Source organism: Paramacrobiotus metropolitanus, unplaced genomic scaffold (genome assembly GCF_019649055.1).
Source record: "Paramacrobiotus metropolitanus isolate TYO unplaced genomic scaffold, Prichtersi_v1.0 Parri_scaffold0000041, whole genome shotgun sequence".
NCBI classification, from domain to species: domain Eukaryota; kingdom Metazoa; phylum Tardigrada; class Eutardigrada; order Parachela; family Macrobiotidae; genus Paramacrobiotus; species Paramacrobiotus metropolitanus.
This window is the reverse complement of record NW_026570261.1, coordinates 14041-27219: the sequence shown is the minus strand read 5'-3', so window position 1 is coordinate 27219 and position 13179 is coordinate 14041. Positions and strand designations below refer to the sequence as shown.

The 13179-nt window shown below is 46.9% G+C and overlaps 1 protein-coding gene across 1 annotated transcript in view; it reads right to left on the bottom strand.

Moving 5' to 3' along the window:
- LOC129590713 (uncharacterized) overlaps positions 1 to 12313 on the bottom strand; it is a 98773-nt gene extending 86460 nt beyond the window's left edge. Inside the window, exon 1 of the mRNA XM_055486065.1 lies at positions 12309 to 12313. The gene's annotated coding sequence lies outside the window, so the exon portion shown is untranslated. The remainder of the gene's footprint in view (positions 1 to 12308) is intronic.
- Positions 12314 to 13179: the final 866 nt, after the last annotated feature.

Sequence of the window (13179 nt, the reverse complement as noted above, 5' to 3'; positions counted from 1 at the left end):
CGCCAAGTCCTGGGCGACACTGTTGGCCTGGGCCGGCATCTCGGCACCAGGTTGTTCCGTGCCTTGCCTCTGCCTGTGGCCACCGTTGGTGCCTCAGGTTGGACTTGGTCCGGACCAGGTACGGCCGGTTGGTGCACCAAGTCCCAGCAATCACGGGATCACGGGATCCACTGCGATAACAATTCTGTCGTCCGTACACACTATGCACTCGTTCCGGAAATAACCATCGTTTCTTTCTCCTGTTCAGATAAAAATACAATTCTCCACTTTACAACGTTGGAATGTAAATATTTGCGGCGCTGAGCGACGTAAACGCTCTTTTAGTAGGCGATAAACCGTATGATGTACTGGAAGGGGAGTGGCCTTGCCGATAAATGTGCAGCGAGCGCCGGATACCCCAGCTTCCGGTAAAAATTCGGCTTCTCTATACCACCAAAGACAGTCTCGTTTTAGATTAGGATAGAAGAATAATTTACGAATTTTAGCATGATAATGCGGCCCTAAAATTATCAATATGTAGTTGTATTAGCTATAAATTTAATCAGCGGTTCTATAATATGGTAAAACATGATAATTGGTTTAACCTTGATAATCCGAGTACGGCGGAAACCGCATGATGCGTCGCGCTAACTGCTGTGCAGACATTCCGTGCTTCATTTAATTTGAAAGCGCAAGCCGTTAACATATTACAGTTGTTCATAATATGCTTTGCAATGTTATTCATTGCGAGGACGCGTCGAGAAATCTTGCCAATATTGTGTCCCGGTCCGTAGCACGATAGTATATGTAGCGGTCAAACAGTTCAGCCGCGTATGGAATATACTGCATCAAGTGGACAGAATATTCCGTCTCGCAAATTCCAAAGTAATGGTCAAATGACTTCAAGAAATCATGACACTGAGTTCGAAGTTTGTTGATAACAGTTGTCGTGATAGATTCTTTCGTGCACAGCCATATAACACGCGAAGCATGGCAAAAAACTTTGTAAACGTTTTCCGAAGATTTTTCTTAGCACAAAATGGCGCAGCATGCCGCATAAAAAATCTTAACTCATGCGCTTTCATCCTTTTATACTCAAGAATATTTCGTGGTGGTCGGTTGTGATGTCCAGGAATCAGAACGGACATCCATTGCTCGTTAATATGTTGAATTTTTGATTTGGGAAGCCGTAAGAGAGGATCTTGTTCACATAACTATCCCAGTAAGTAGTTTTCTTAAGATTTTAGTTTTTCGGGTTTTGGATACGTGTTTTTTACAATATACAATGTAGGACTAAATGGTCGCATAGCCCATACCCAGCATTCTGTACGCTAGCGGTGCAGTGCACTTGTACGAAACGGATATTTCGAACTCAGTCGTACAGTGCACTGCGCTGAATTCGTACTGAATGTGGAGAAGTTGGGTATGCGACCATTTCGTCCTGATCTGTACAGCCGACTGCGACATTTTATTTATTTTAATTTGATGTATCATAATATGCTGCGGATCTGCCTATGATCCTGAGGGCCAAGGCCAAGTCGAACGCCAGATGCAAATGCAAACGATTTGGGACGGAATTCGGGGCTTCGGCGGAGCCGGCGACGAACATCGTTGATACCGGGCCCTACCATACGTGATCTCCGGCATGAACCGTGCCGTTCACGCAACCACTGGATTCTCGCCGTACCATATGTTATACGGACGGGAGACGACGATTCCTCAAGACGTCCTCGCTGGGACCAACGTCCTGGAAACATTTACGACTAACGAACGTTATGTCCAGAGGATGCAGCAGTGCCTGAACCGGGCGCATAAAATCGCGAAAACGCGGATTGAAGAAGGGTTCCAACGGGATGCGACCATCTACAACAAAAAGAAGGCCCAGGCCGAGTTCAAGAAGCGGAACTTGGTCACCCTTAAGAATATGGTGGATGACCCGACCAATCCAAACAAGTACGAGGGCATCTACATCATTCCCGAAATTCCTAAGCCGAAAAAGTATTGGATCCGAGAGCGGGACGCGGTGAAGAACTTACCGTATGTGTTGATCGCCTGAAGCCGTACCTCAACCCGGACGGCCCAAGACGCCGGATAACCCGTTCGACTAAAAAGAAGGACGGCGACGCCGAACCTACAGAGTTGGGAAGGTGCAAAAACAAAGACCAAAAAGAGTCCGAACCAAGCGCAGGACTCCTACAACCCTCAACCAAACTCGGAAAGCTGCTAAAGAAGCAAAAGCCCGGAATGCGCCCTTCCAAGAAACTTGTGAAAGAGCAGCAAAAGACTCTGCGGATACATGGCCTTAGCCGGCCTGAACCAGAAGTTGAGGACCCGGTTCCAAAGCGTGGCCGTGGTCGGCCTCGAAAGACCAAACCGGACTTCGAGACGCCAGCCTTGACTAAACTTCAAAACCACCCATTAACCCTCATTGACCCTGATTCAGTACTTGCGGGAACCGAAAAAGCAACAGCCGCACCTGACAAGTCCAAGCCGGGGGAGCCCAAACGGGCCCCAGCAATTAAAGAGAAGCCTAAAAGATCAAAGTCGCTTAGAAAGCCTAAGGTAACCCTTACGGCTCAGCAGGTCCAAGAAGAGGACCAAATTGCTGTAGATGAGGCAGACAAAGACTTGCTCACCCGTATAACTGCGGGTCGAGAAAAATCGGAGAAACGGATAACGAACAAGAAGCAGAAGTCCAATACTCCAACACCTGGTATACTGGAAAAGACGGTTGAATGGGCCGGACAGGATGAAGCTAGAGGCCCAACGGAAAAATGAACGCAATAGTCGGCCCCGTAACAGGGGCCCCGACTAGTGGTCAGGACGCGGTCCAACGGCCATCCCGAGAACTTATGGACAGCAGACGCTCCAGCAGCAGCCCCACAGAACCGGAAGTGAAGCGCAGGAAAGGCTAACGGCATTTCCTGCATGTCGGCCTAGAAGTGGCCTGGACACCTGGAAGTAGGATCATAACGCTGAAGATCTGACCACCATAATGGGTACAATCCATCGGTTGTTACCCCCGCCCAACAAACGTGGCTCGCAGCCATGCAACGTCTACCTTACATGCAAGCCTCGTGAGAGCGAGGCCTCGTAATTCACCTTCGGTGAATGCCGGTGTCTGTAATAGTAAAGACCGTTCGCATTGATCTCCCGAAGAGCTTTTATCTATTGTTGCTTCATTATTTTTGTTGATAACTAAAAAATATAATCTTAAACTGATATTGAAAAAATTTTATCCGGGTTCATAAAACTTCTATCAACATTTTCTTCGAATGAGCTGTCGATATTTGACGTTTTCGGGTACAATCAGAAAAACTGGTCGAATACAAAAGATTGTTTCAGTTTTAAAATTAAAGCTCAATTCTTAATTCTCTCTTAGAGCTTCACTTTTTAATTTTTATCTTAAAGAAAGCGACACAAAAACTGAGAAGAGAAGAAAAAGAACAAAAAAACGACAAAAAAGTCCTTTCGTTATACTTGCTGCTACGCTCGCTTCGCTGCGCTCGCTCGCGCCGCAGCTTGGCGTCGCCTTCGATTTTGATAGTAACGGTCACCTGTTTCGGTATCGTTAGAGTAGCGGGTAATGATAATCGATTAAGGTAATGGTAGCCCATTACGTTAACGTAATCCATTGCGTAGCCCATTACGTATTGGTAACCAATTACGGTAACCGATAACAGTGAACATTATGCTAGCAGTGAAAATGGCAAACAAAAATGAAATCATATTGATAAAAGTGCTTTCGTTTAGCTTGCTGCTCTGCTCGCTAAAACAACAGGCAATCGTAACTAACTCATAATGGTAACCCGTAATAGTAACCTATACGGTACCCGCAATGGCAGCGTAGTTCATGCAGTTACCGTTACCCACGCTGCCACTGTAAAAGTGGCAGCGTAAGTAACGGTAGCGGTAATACCCATGGTTTTTACGGTTAGGTAACGCTAGGTAACAATGGTAACGCCGGGTAACAATTGGTAACGCAGGGTAAGGGTGGTATCAGTGGTAACGGTAACGGTTTTTGCTATTTCTGACTTTTCAATACTTATTCCAGTTGTTTGACCTAGTTTCACTGTGGTAACACATTACTGTAACGGTATTGAAGTTCGAATGATTATGGGCGTGGTATCGAAGTGAACCCAATGAACCAAATATTTTACCAGATTATTTATAGACAGTTTCGTTTAGTTTTTCTTGCTGATTCTTAGAAGCAAAGAGTTTTGGTCATGTGACCTTTTTTTACCATGGTTTCAGTGGTCACGTGACCGTTATCTGCTTATAATCATGTCCCGTGACCTTTCGGTGACCTTTAACCTCGATGGTCTAACTCAACTCAACCTGGCCAACAAATTAGGTTATCGGTTCAGGTGGTTCGATTGTAAGTTCACTGCGTTCACCAAAATCCTTGTTTCAGAGTGACCTTTAAGAATCTCGAGAATTTCCTCAAAACATATATTTATAACATACCCTTAAAAGTCTTGGAATTTTATGAATGTTAATAAAAAATTGGTTTCACCGATAGACGAAGATGCCGTGGGGGGTGATTATGATCTATATTACTAGTATATGCAAGCCTCGTGAGAGCGAGGCCCCGAAATTCACCTGCGGTGAATACCGGTGTATGTAATAGGTATTGGACCGTTCGCATTGAGCCCATAAGGTTTTCTCTCTGGTAAGCGTTAAATACGCTTACTTTTATTTGTTAAAGTTTTGTTGCAGTTGAATGTTGATTGTGCTAACGTTAAAGTTTAAATCAAATTGAAAAGCAGAGGAAGAGTGTGTCAAAAAGAGAAGTAAAAAGTCCATTCGTCTCACTTGCTGCTCCGCTCGCTTCGCTTCGCTCGCTCGCGCCGCAGCTCGGCGTCGCCACCGGCTCCGCCTTCGGTTTCTTTAGCACTGATGATCCTATACGGCTTTGTTACGGTAACGGTAACCATTTACGGTAACGGTAACGGTAGCCCGTTACGGTAACCTTAACCCGTTACGATAACGGTAACCCGTTACGGTAATGGTAACCCGTTACGGTAACGGTAACCCGTTCCGGTAACGGAAGCCCGTTACCGTGGGCGTGGCTACCAAATGAACCTGCAGAACAAAGATACTTTGCCAAATTGTTTATGGACAGTTTCGTTTCTCTTCCTGATTCTAAAAGGATAAGAATTTTGGTTGCGCGACCTTTCCTTCCCTTAGTTTCAGTGGTCACGTGACCGTTTTCTGCTCATAACTATGGTTGGTGACCTTTTGGTGACCTTTGGTCCCCGTGATCTAACTCAACTCAACGCGCTCTACAAAATGGTATATTGGTTCAGGTGGTTCGGTTGTTGGTTCGCTGCGTTCACCACCATCCTCGGTTTTGAAGGAATCCTATGAATCTCGTGATTTTCCTCAAAACATATATTTACAACATTTGCTCAAAGGTCTTTTAAAGTTCTCGATGATGATGGAAATGTGGTTTCCCGGATGTTAGAATAGTCGGACCCCCTATTTTGAAACATATTACTATTAATATTACTATTAACATCATCCATACCCCTATTTCTAAATATATAACTATTACAGACATAACATAACAGACATAACAGACTTAACCAGACCTTAATACCTGGATCTTAACCGGATTGGCTCTGGCTTAGCGGCTGGGATCATGAATTTGGCCTGGCCATCCCAGACCGTCCGACGGAGTCCACCGGACCGAACTTGGCCGACGCTAAGTTCCCCGGCAGGGAAGGGATTCAGCGCCCAAAAGATGGCGACGGCCCGCATAGAAGTCGCGACAAGCCGTGGATAAGCCATGGCCCGCATTGAAGTTGCGACAAGCCGTGGACAAGCCTGGCCCATAGAAGTTGGACCAGGCCCGCTATGTGTCTAACGGACCATATGCGGCTCACGGGTCCAGTTGCTATGTCAGGCAACTGGGATCAGAGAGTTCGTGGGAGCCGCATAGAAGTTGTGGTACACCCACGTTTGCATGCAACGCCAAAAATTTTACCACCAACCATCCAGAGGCAAAGCCAAAGAATCTCCAGCCCGGAGGCAAAACTGAAGATTCCCCAGTCAGCAGACCGGCTCCTCGTGGTAAACGCCTACCGGCGCCCACAACTTAATCTTTTGGAGTTTGGCCCGGCCAACCTGATGTTTTCGTCAGAAGCCATTAAATTTTTGTTATGGCCACGGTCTTAGGAAACGAAGGCAGCCAACTCACGGCCTACGGCCACTGAGACGGACCAGATTCAACGAATCTTCGAACCACTTAGGCGCGCCATTTCGGCCCGCCACTTAGGCCCGCCATCCACTTTAGCCCGCCAAACGGCATAGCCCATCGAAAAACGACTAAATCTATTTTGGCCCGCCAAACGGTGTGGCCCATCGAAAAAAACGACTAAGTCCACATCGTAACGCCAGAGACTGTTACACAGGACTTCTACTCCCGCAACCGCCGGAGGCAAGGCCCCGTCATATGGGAGCCCGTATCCCGCCTAAGACATGCAAGAGACCGAGTTTGGGCCGTCCCAACGGGTTTGGCCCATCACACCATTTCGGTCATTGGACTTAGAAAATTTACCATTATGGCCCATCCGGACTTGAAAGAATTTTAGCCTGAGTTTGGACCGCCCTAACGGGTTTGGTCCGTTACACCATCTCGCCTGTAGTGCACCACTCCTGCCTCCTGCCCAGAGGCCTTAACCATAAACCTTTTATGGACCACCCAACCGGGACCGGTCCACCACACTCATAAACTAGGAAGGGGACAAACCGTCCTTGCGAATGCAACAGTGCCTTCCATACACCGCACAACTGAATTTTCTTCACTGGACACTGTGGATATCTCTGGAAACCGTCGCCCCGGATCTACAAGACCAGGCCAATCCTACCGGATAAAGCGGACCGTTGACTAGGACCCGTGTGGACAGAACCTGCCCTGTGGTCAAAGCCTAGTCGGAATAAGTGTTTTTATCTAGTTTTTTAACCACACCTGGTTTTTCTAGACTTATTAACCAAAGAAATTAATGTTTTTATTTAGCATTCTAACCAAAAGAATTGGCTTTGGGATCTCTGGAATTGTGATCTTTTTACTTCGATGTTTAACTATGAGCCATATAAATCTTTATTTTTTACTTCACCGACCGAAGAAGCCTCACCAAACTACACTGGAACCCCAGCACACCGAGTGCACTCCAGATTTCGGCCGTTCGGTGCATGCACCGCAGCGGCCCTACCGGGCAAAAGAGACAAAGTGGCATCCGGCCCTACCGGGTATCGGATCCTGGCACCCTATCGGGTTGGCCAGGGGCAGAGTCGGGAAGGTGCTCGCAGGAGCTCCCACTCCCGCCCAGAGGCATGTCAGAGACCGCGCTCACTCTAGGCGGTACACACCTCTCGTGGCTTGTGCTCTGTCGCCCGCACGCAGGTGGCCACGCCACTCGTGCCGCGCTACGCACTGATTACTCAGCGTTTACTTTGTCTACGCCGACCTATCAGCGTTGCTGTTGCACTCGTGGGGGCGATGCCCAGCGCTTACGAGCTAATCCATGCTTTGCGGCCTCAGCTGATACGCAGCTGCAGCACGCCGCTCACTAACCGTGTTGCGATGACTCTCAAACCGTCACATATCACCGATGCTTATCATCGCAAGTGCTATAAAAATGGCAAGCGGTCTGAATCAGAACCATTCTTGTGTGATAGCCGTTCGCTGTTTAGCTCTGCATCCCTGCCCAATTCGCCTTTTTGAGCCGATAGGTCCTGATCACCTGGTAATTTCTCTGCTTCCTATCAAAAGACAGGAGAGGGCAGAGTTGGTCAGACTGGTCAAAATGCATATTGTCTAAGTTGCCACATGAATGGGACAGTTTACTTTCCTTTCTTTTACTACCTTTTCTGTACGTGATTGTGCTGATTATATGTGATTTCGTTTCGCAAGGATCTGGTAAAAAGAAGGCCAGAGATGCTTCTTCATATCACGCGACAGCGGTTGTGATGTGACGGTCGTTCTGTGATATTTAAATTTTGAAAGATCGCCGCAACACGGTTATTATCACGATTTGACATGAGCTCGCTGGCAGCTACTTTTCCATCAGCTTTTTCCGCATTGGCTTTTTGTTGGTTTTGTGGTTGCTTTATTGATACTCAATAAAGGTGATTGCTCCCTTCTGATTTTCCTCAGGTTTCCTGAGGTGATTTTCCTCGTTGCCTCTGTGTCACATCTGACAACACTACGTTTAGAAAAACATTCAAAAAAGATTTCGCTGTGGATAAAAACAAATTGTTTTTCTCGAAATTCCGACCAGAAAATTTCGTGCTAAAATTTTAACGACACCAAGTTTTATTGCGCGCTTATAGTTTCATCTCGGTAGCAGGTAACCCATTAACCTGCTGTGTTTTGCACACACAGCATGGGAATTTTAAACCTGGCCGAACACAACACACGCTCATTACCAAACTCCGCTACAGAAGGCATATGATACAACACAGCTCAGAATTGCAAGCATTATTAGACCCATGCACTGGCACACTAGACAATGGCTAAGCATTGACGTAAACGTGTATAAAGCACGCAGACTAAACGCTATAGACAACAAGATCCGTATCGTCCGGCCGTATCCGCAGTTGAATGAGGAATGGAGCGGGGTGTTTAATCCTGATGCGACGAGCGAGTTGAACCATGGAGGATCCGTTTAAGCCCAGGCGTCGAAGAAACGTACACGCCACTCAGTACGGTCAGCGCTGATGCCGACTAACCACGTCGCACACAGCCTTGCGGGCCATGCACTCGCAGCCTGAACTCAGAGTGGTCACCCATCCAAATCCAAACCGCGCTCGATGTAGGCTATCTTTCAAAATCCGAAGATCCATCCATTTAGCTACACGGAGTGTGGCTAAGGTCCAGTACCATCAGCAAAAACGATGTTAATGACATCTTTAAAACAGCGCGTACGCTATGAAATACCACTGCCAATGGAAATGAAAAGTTGTGGAATTGGAATGGCGTGACTGACACTTTTCGTGGCGACGGACAAACTCTGCTACGGGAAGCGTACTGTATACTCTGCTATGGAATGCTATGAATGCGTGCACCGCTTGACAAAGGCTTAGAGTAGCACCTCGCGCTTTGCGCTCGGTGCAGATTAATCGCGTAAGCCTTAACGAAATCCCCACTCTGTCGAGTTCTCCAGCCCGATCCAGTGAACCAAACTTCCATGTCTACGTATCTTGCAATAGCCCATACTTCGTAGATTTGTTTTTAGACAAAAACAAAAGTTTGAAATACAATTTAGAAAAACTTTAACACAGAAACCAAATTCGAAATCTCACCACTGCAAAACTGACCACCCCACCACTGACCGCCAAAAGCGTTTTGGGCAACTTTGTTGCGATGGGAGGAAAATTCTTAAATCGTGACCACGTGTTATTCCGTAGTCTGGATTCTTGAATGAAATTATAAATTTCTCACAAGCAAATGGCGTCAGAAAAAGTGAGATGTAGCAAAGAAGACCTAGCAAAGTCTGCGAGTATGGAACTGCCCCAAAACTGTTTCTCAAGGAGCTGCCGTTCGCAGTAGTTCGACCGGTTTAAAGTTGCAAGGTTTCCACGGGCGGTTGTCATTGGTACTGTCGTACTGATATGCGGTTAAAGTCCAAAATTTTCGATGACTAAGAACATGACTTGCGACTCGCAAGTTGCGAGTAGTGTTAATTTGTTTTCTGTGCAAAATGATGTTGAAAAAGGTGGTACTGATGTTTAGGATATTGCATGTTTATGGTTTAGAGACAGAAATCTGGAAGCTGTTTATGTTCACATACCACATGAGCTTAGTTAATGCCTGATTTGCGATAAGCACCTAAACTAGTACCCATTCCCTCAAATCGTGAGCACAGGCCATTAAAAGTAATTAAAAAGCAATTAAGACTGTGCTAACCAGCAACGGGCATGGTCACAGAGAGACGGGCCCGACTCCCAAAAATGACAATCGGTAGGCCGCAAGTGCACATGCACATGCGACAGGCAAAATAAGAGTTACAGGAGAAGGGAGAATTTGGTCTGCCCAGTGTCTACCCGTGGACGGTCATCCCGGGTGCAGTTTTTCGCAAGGTGAAAGAGGTAAACATCTGTCTCAGACGCACGACGACAAACTCGTTGAGCACACTCGTTGTGGCAAGATTGAGCACACTCGTTGTGGCAAGATGGATAAACCTTCGGGTTTTGAAAGATAGTCTACATCGAGCGCGGTTTGGACTTAGATGGGTGACCACTCTGAGTTCGGGCTGCGAGTGCACGGCCCGCAAGGCCTGTGTGCGAAGTGCTTGGCTGAGGCAGCAATACCACCAAGGAGACGGGCACGGGAGATGGAGGATCACAATACCACCCTGGCTACTCAGTAACGGCTTGGACTGAAAGGCCTGTGATGTCCGCAGCACCAATCGTGCCAAATGGAAGGAGACAGGGAGATCAGTCGAAGCAGAGGATTAGCGCCTTCCCTAGAGATGTGCTTGCTGTCTACCTGTTTAGAATTCTCTTAGTCTGGTTCTGTTCAACGTCTTGCTCTGCCCGAGCCGGTTAGCGCCATTGCGCTTAAATAAAGCTGGCGCTCGCGTTTGCGAGCTGCTGCATACGATCTGTCTGTTGCAGTGTTATAGCCTCCATTGTAACTCTGCGTGAAACGAATTACCGTACTTTGCACAGAATGTTCTGTCTGTCACCTGATTAATGCATTGCTGAACATGTAAACCGAGCCGTTTTCGAAACAACTAGCCGAATAAAGCAATAGCAAAGTACGGCTGTGTTTTTATCTATAGCATGGGTACTGGCCGTTTGCTTGTCGCAAATTCCGAAATGTGTATTACTGTGGTGCCAAGTGAATTCCGCACTTTTTCATACAGCATGCTAGGCAAGCACTGTATGGATGGCTTTAGCGTTCACTGGGTTCACTGCCTACAGGCTTATGAACTGGCCGAACAAGCATTTCGAAATAATTTATATTCAGTAGTACATATTCGTAAATCGGATGAAAGAAAGAAAGAAACACTAGATGATTATGAATCAACCCTAAATTATACGGATGCGACTTGTAGGAAGATGACCCTGAAATTCGACATGGACGAGGGACCACCGGAAATGCTTACAGGAGTCATAGTGGATCCAATAACGGGAGATCCGATTTCGTATGCACCATGGGATGTATCAGAGGACAGCGCCCGTACCGCAAATCAGACAGCGCTAGAACGAATGTATTACATGATACCCCAAAAGGATCGGGACGATCCAACTGTCTTAAGGAACACGATGATCAGTATTATGCGACACCGTGCGGAAACAGACGGTGCTCACTTCAGACTCACCAAGAGGCTGGAAAATGGTGCACTGAAAACGGTGTTCTATGGTGAAAAATTAGGCCCCTGTGGGAAATCACAACACAAGAAAATCAAGATGCAACAGCGCCTCACTTAGAGGTTCAAGCTGGACCATCGGCACAGGAAGGGCAAGCCGAGGCCACCGCAGAAGAAGCTCAGGGCGCGCCAGCAGCCGCAGTTGAAGAAACGGGAGGCGCCAGACGATCTTTACAGACACAGACGCTTGGTCTGGCTGAAGAACTTAAACGTCACGGGAGCACATCCATCAGAAGAGGCGCTGCAGTCCGCTCAGTTGCAGTTTCAGAGATCGTTCCCAGCCAAACTTTGACACAGCCATCCACAGTCAGTCCTAAAAGGGACATTACTGCATCCGAATCGGCGGCAAGTACGAGCCCAACCAAATCCGAACCTGCTTATGACCCGATATTGCACAGGGACATTTTATGGGAAAAGATTTTAGTGCAGCCCCTGGCGGAAAAACCTCAGCCAAACCTAACGGAATTTGAGGTTTGGTTTATGGGCCAGTGCAATCCGGGTATGACAAATTGCAGCGGGTGTGATCGACCGTTTCGTAAGGCAAAAGATGTGCTGCCTGCTCCACCGTTCGACCTCGTTTTAGTGACTTGCGGGAAACGGAAATTCTTCGAAACCGGCGAAAACAAGCAGTCTAAATCGGGAAACGCATATTTTTACGTTCAAAAATCCTGCCTTATGGACGGCCATAAAAATATCGAGATGCCAAAGTATTCAGGATTGCACCTTTGTGACAAGCAGTTCCGTGAAATCTCGCTTGAGTGCGATGCACGAGGGGCGCCTGTGGTCTGCAGTTTATTAACGCCTGTGGTCTGCAGTTTATTAAGTTTCGGCACCGGCTAAGTAGACGCCGTATTTCTTCTGTGTGCTATGCAGTTTTAACTAAGACGTTTTGGTGCTGTTGAATTCTCCATTGATTTATTTTTTCACTTTAGAATTTTAAGCTATCACCTAGTTTTAGCCGGCAGCCAATGCAGCTCACGGTTCTTTGATAAAATCTGTTATTGGTTCCGGGAGGAATGCAGCATGATAAAATGCTTTTTATATCCTTTTTAAAATAACATCGTATTTCGTTTTTAAATGTTCTCGTAAATGGTTTCTGAGACGCAAACAGCAGTATAAAGCCTAATGGTCACCATTTTGCACGATGCGCTTCTGCTTAGCAACTCAGCTTGAGCACTTGCCTACAATGCATAACAGTATTATAACAGTTGTGACCGCTTACCTCACCGCTTAACAAGATAGACTGCTTAGAGAATTCGAGTTTAGTTGAAGTTACTAAGAACTAAACGAACAAGTGTCCGCGCACGTCCAGTGTCCCGGTGCCAGGCCGTGCGGTGTCCGTCCTGTCCAGCGTCCTCGGCTTGGTCCAGCCAGTGTCCGGCCTGTCCTGCCGTCCGTCCATGTCCACTTATTAGGACTACCCATAGTTTTTTAAGTTTTTCACAGAAGCCGGAGCCGCCGGCGACGCCGAGCTGCGGCGCGAGCGGAGCTCGCGGAGCAGCAAACGAGGCAACCAACATACTTTACAGTACTTTACTTGTACATTACTTTACTTACTCTGAAATTCGAAACAGCGCGGCTGAGCGCGCGAATCGCGATGGTAAAAATGAGCAGATAGGTAAGCTGTATCTAAATTACTGAGCTACTATTTTGCAACTGGGCAAATAATCTTAAATATTGAATGATACGAGTTGATTGATTGTTTACTGGTATGGTGCGAAGGATTCGTTCTGTAGAGCAAAGTTGAAAGCCGGTTCATTTCCGGGAAAAAAATTGGAAAACTTTCTTATGCTCACGAGCCCCGTCTAGGGTTGACTTG